General features: G+C 28.9%; 1 long non-coding RNA gene across 1 annotated transcript; it reads right to left on the bottom strand.

The window, feature by feature from the left end:
* Window positions 1-289: 289 nt before the first annotated feature.
* Window positions 290-1,151, bottom strand: LOC122270607 (uncharacterized). The gene is made up of 2 exons (XR_006225908.2): window positions 771-1,151; window positions 290-502 (listed from the first exon to the last, which is right to left on the bottom strand). It is a non-coding gene; the product is annotated as an uncharacterized lncRNA (long non-coding RNA).
* Between the last annotated feature and the right edge of the window lie 3,503 nt (window positions 1,152-4,654).

Raw genomic sequence — 4,654 nt, 5'->3', positions numbered from 1 at the left:
GGTAACTACAAGTTATACCTTACGAGTCAGTCCCTTTCTATGACATTTCTTTTAGTTTCTCGCGGGTCACTGCCCGGAAGTTTCCTGGACTTTGCGATTACTCTGCCGCAGATCACGATACAGAAATCTCCATTAACAACAGTTTGAGCAACAACAATAAGTTCAAATAGATATTATAATATTCACACGTAAGTCAGTGTAAATCACTCTGAGTAACAAAATAATTTCTTAACTATACAAACAATATTATGATAGAAAATGGAGATAATTAGAGTAAATGTAGGAAAAATTTTTACCTATATGAAATGGAACAGAAATATAGATACTTGGAGATTCACATATTTTTGAACTTTCTCTTGGTGCTCAACAGGTATCAGGCTTTCTTTAGGCGAAGAACGGAACAAAGATTCGGAGAGGACATGGTCATGATCCTCATTCATTGATTTTATCTGCAAAAATTGTTTATCTGGAGACAGCAGCTGGACAATTTTGAGTAAAGGTTCTGGAAAAAAATTTTTTTTTTAAACAAACTACGTATAAAAAATGTATAAACTAAACTCTATAAGGGCTTGCAGACACAATATAAAATAATAGATAGCAGGTCAGAGAACATATAAAACAAGTGTGTTAAATTGTTCTTTACAAGGTGTATAGTGACTATTGACATGGTGACATCAGGAACGATGTTGCTAATCAATTAACACATTTTAAATAATTCATTTTAAATAACACATTTTAAAAATTAATTAAACAATACAAAATTTACTTACTTGGATTGGCGACTGTTATCTGTACATTTTTTTTAATGAATTCTTCCACCATGTGTATTTCAATTCCAGCGGAGCCTTATCAAATTTTTTAAATTTCTTTGAAGCATTTTGTAAAGTTTTCGCTTCTCTCTTCCAGAAGATCGTCCTTTTTTCTTTTTCAAATTCATGAATGGCTATTTGTTATTCTTCATATGAAGAAAATCAAGATGTTACAAAAATTGTAGCTGCCTTGACTACTATAAACAGAGCTAAATTATTTTTGAAAAAAAAATCGGAGAGTCACGTGGACAGATACTCTCTATGATTGGTTAAAAATTTGATCGGTAAGATAGCAAAATGAATTTTACTGCGCCGATAATCGGTGCAATAGACACTCCGGTAGATTAAGCATTAACGTTACGGTTAAGGACACTATGGGATTAGTCCCTCTTCCCTTTAAATTGATTCAATAAATAGCTAGGTGTCGCTACAATAGAGTATCAAATGATTGTACATCTCTTTTTTGTTGTTTTCTAATTTAAAGATAATTTGTTTAAGATTTATTTCTTAAATTCTTATCAAATGTATTTTAATTTTTTTAGGAAGTGTTATTCATTGTTGTTGCATCCCCGTTTTTTAATTATTAATATTTCCAAATTAAAATTTTTTTAGAAAATTCTTACCAAATAAATATACAAACAGAATTGTTTAATTATATTTAAGAAATAAAATAAGGAATAATTTAAAATTTTTTTCCCAACAAGATAGAAAAGCAATTGATTGTTGAATATAAATTTAAAAATCAAGTTAGAACAAAAAAATTTATAATTTAGTGAGCGTTATAGATTTCCATTAGTGAAGAAGATTTGACTATATCTTTATTAGAATAGTATAGACTGATATTAAACTAGTTTGTACAAATAAACATATACAAATTGCAATTATAATATACAAAGAGAAACAAGGCATTTTTGAAATGTCAAGTAAAAAATAACTCGTTAAAATAGTTTTTGGATACTATTTAAGTTTTATAAGTATGATATTTGAAAATATGTACTATTTGAAAATTCGAAAATGTGGAACACCACGGGGTAAAGGGTGGAATGAATTTCTATGATTTTTGATGTCAAAGAGGTATTGTCATCTAACAGAAATGCGTAGAAGTAGCCCAACCTGTAACTGCTCAATTATGGAAGCCGTATTGTCCGGGAAAGTTTTGTGTGATTGGTTTTTGTATCGTAATTTATTGCTCCTATATTGCAAATTCTGATGATTTTATAACCAAGGTATAGTGCACATAATTATCGTTAATGATACAATCAAAGTTTGTAGATTCATAAAATAAATTTAACTGTTTCTCTTTTTCTGCAGGAAAACCTTTTATTTATATTTATAGAGAGATCTTACATCCGTAACCTGGATCACGCTTTTAAGATAGATTGGGGAAGTACCCCATGGATGGTTTATCGTGTAAAGCGAAGCACAGATGGCGCTAGGGGTTAAAATTCGTTGTAAGATTTCCGGGATACTACTTTCGATTGATTTTTGCTCCTAAGCTAGCTTTAAAAACCGTGCCATCCAATATTATTATACCTGTAGTGATTACTACATAACGCGTTCTTTCAATTTAAATTTCACTAAAACAAACAACAAATGAGTTCGGAAGACTTCGCAAGGAAAATATGCTATATAAAAAAAAAAGAAAAAAAAACTGCAATATTATACAGTAATATAACCAATAAGGCATAGCGCTCAAAAAATGGCAAACCTTACACTTTATTTATGTTCTGATATTAATTTTCTTCAATTTGTTTTTGGCTCACGATCTGCTAGAATTTGAAAATTACAGAAAATTCTTATGAACGGTAAAATTACGGGCAAATTACGGGCTTCTTAGAATATTAAGCCTCTTCACACATCATCTCGTAAGCTTAACATAAGCAGAGGGATTCACTGGATGTTTTCTAAATTTCTTCCGGCTGCAGGAAGATTGTTATTGTTGACATTCAATCAACTATCCATTCATTCTATATTTATATTCGTACATCGTATAAACTCGTTTAATTATTCGTTTAACTGTATAAACTCGTGCAATAATAAACACAAAATCAACAAAAATTGAATAAAAACTGAAATACTCGTATATGAAATTAAATGAACTAAGCTTCATATTGCAATAATGAACACCAAATCAATTATACCAGTTTTTAGTGTTGAATTATAGAAGGCCACNAATAAACACAAAATCAACAAAAATTGAATAAAAACTGAAATATATTTCATATATTTCAGTTTTTATTCAATTTTTGTTGATTAAATGAACTAAGCTTCATATTGCAATAATGAACACCAAATCAATTATACCAGTTTTTAGTGTTGAATTATAGAAGGCCACAGAGAAAATACAATCAAAACTTAACTTTGCAGATATGCAAAAGGGTGTAGTGAAATTTTGAAAAGTTGAATTTATGATTTTAATGAGCTCAGTCTTTCAAAAATGAAAGATATTTTAATATTATTATTTTAAGGAAATACATAAAATATAATTTTAAAGTCACATAAAAGTGAAATTTTTTTTGAAAATCTTGAAACAAGGCAAATGTTTCTTAGTTTTCAATTTATTTTAAATTTAATTTTATCTACTGATCAAAAAAAATTTAGCTGACCAATATTCTCAAAATTTTTTCACGTCAAAATTAAAATAACTTATCTCACTAACGTAGCAGAGCAGGTTTTGTTGAATCACAGTGAAAAATTATCAACGAATAAGGCGTGATGGACTAAGACTTCTAGCTGTTTTGTTTTCCATATGAGTATTTGCCTTAACATTTTTTGATCTTATAAGGCAAAAAAAAAATTTTTTTTTTTCCAACCGGTATCTGCTCCGTAGTAAGCTCTACTTGTTCGTAAACATGTCAGGAACAAGCACACTTCAAAACCTGTGCTTGTTTAGATTTGGAACAAAGTTAAGGCAAATATGCATGTTTTTTCTATAATCTCGATCAAAAGATAATTTTTCCGTGGCACAGTATGAAAAAAATCAGGTGTCATCTATTGTTTTTTTTTTAAATGATTTTGTTACTTAAGAAATAATTCGATGGGTAGATTGTTGAAATTTATTTTGTTTAAAAATTGAGGTTAAAAATTCGATAACAATTTAAAATCATTTGCGTTGAAAGGATTAAATTAAATGTTTAGATCATAGAAAAAGAAGAGATTTGTTATAAAATATATAAAACAGAATAAACACAAATATTATATTAGGTGTCAAACATCTGTTTCACTGTTCTAAAGAAGCATTTTTATAAATGACAAAATAATGTTTATTACATTGCAGAGCAAAAAATCCAAATTATTTTTAAGCACAAATTCCGAAAATTGATTAATTTAAAGCATTTAAGTATCTTATAATTTTTTTTACAATCAGAAATCGAAACGTTTCGTCATCCCAGTTGATTATGAATTTGATATAAACCCTATAAAATCTTTAGTTCCCATGGAAGAAATGACCCACGTTAGCATAAAGTAAAACTGTAAGTCACAAAAAGTAGTTGATATCATAATTTAGAATTAGCTTAATAATAGCTATGCTATTCGTATGCATCGTACTCTTATCAGATTAGGAATTCCAATCTCTATAATTTCACTGGAAGATTTTGTACTTCCTAATAGCTAAGACATTTTAACTCGTTGAACACGCTAATTTTACATGGCTTGCCCGTCCAGATAAAATGATTTTTACGTGTTCTATATTGCATTAATTTCTTCAAACCATTTGAGGAACGATAATAATATAAAAAAATTAAAAGCTTTAAAAATTTACTCGAATTATGTGTTTCTAATAATCTTATTGGCTTCGCCGGTCACCGGTTACCCCCGTGGCGCTACGAACAAACTCAGTGCCA

This window comes from Parasteatoda tepidariorum, chromosome 3 (genome assembly GCF_043381705.1).
Source record: "Parasteatoda tepidariorum isolate YZ-2023 chromosome 3, CAS_Ptep_4.0, whole genome shotgun sequence".
NCBI classification, from domain to species: Eukaryota; Metazoa; Arthropoda; class Arachnida; order Araneae; family Theridiidae; genus Parasteatoda; species Parasteatoda tepidariorum.
The sequence above is the reverse complement of the archived record's forward strand: the minus strand, read 5'-3'. Positions and strand labels throughout refer to the sequence as shown.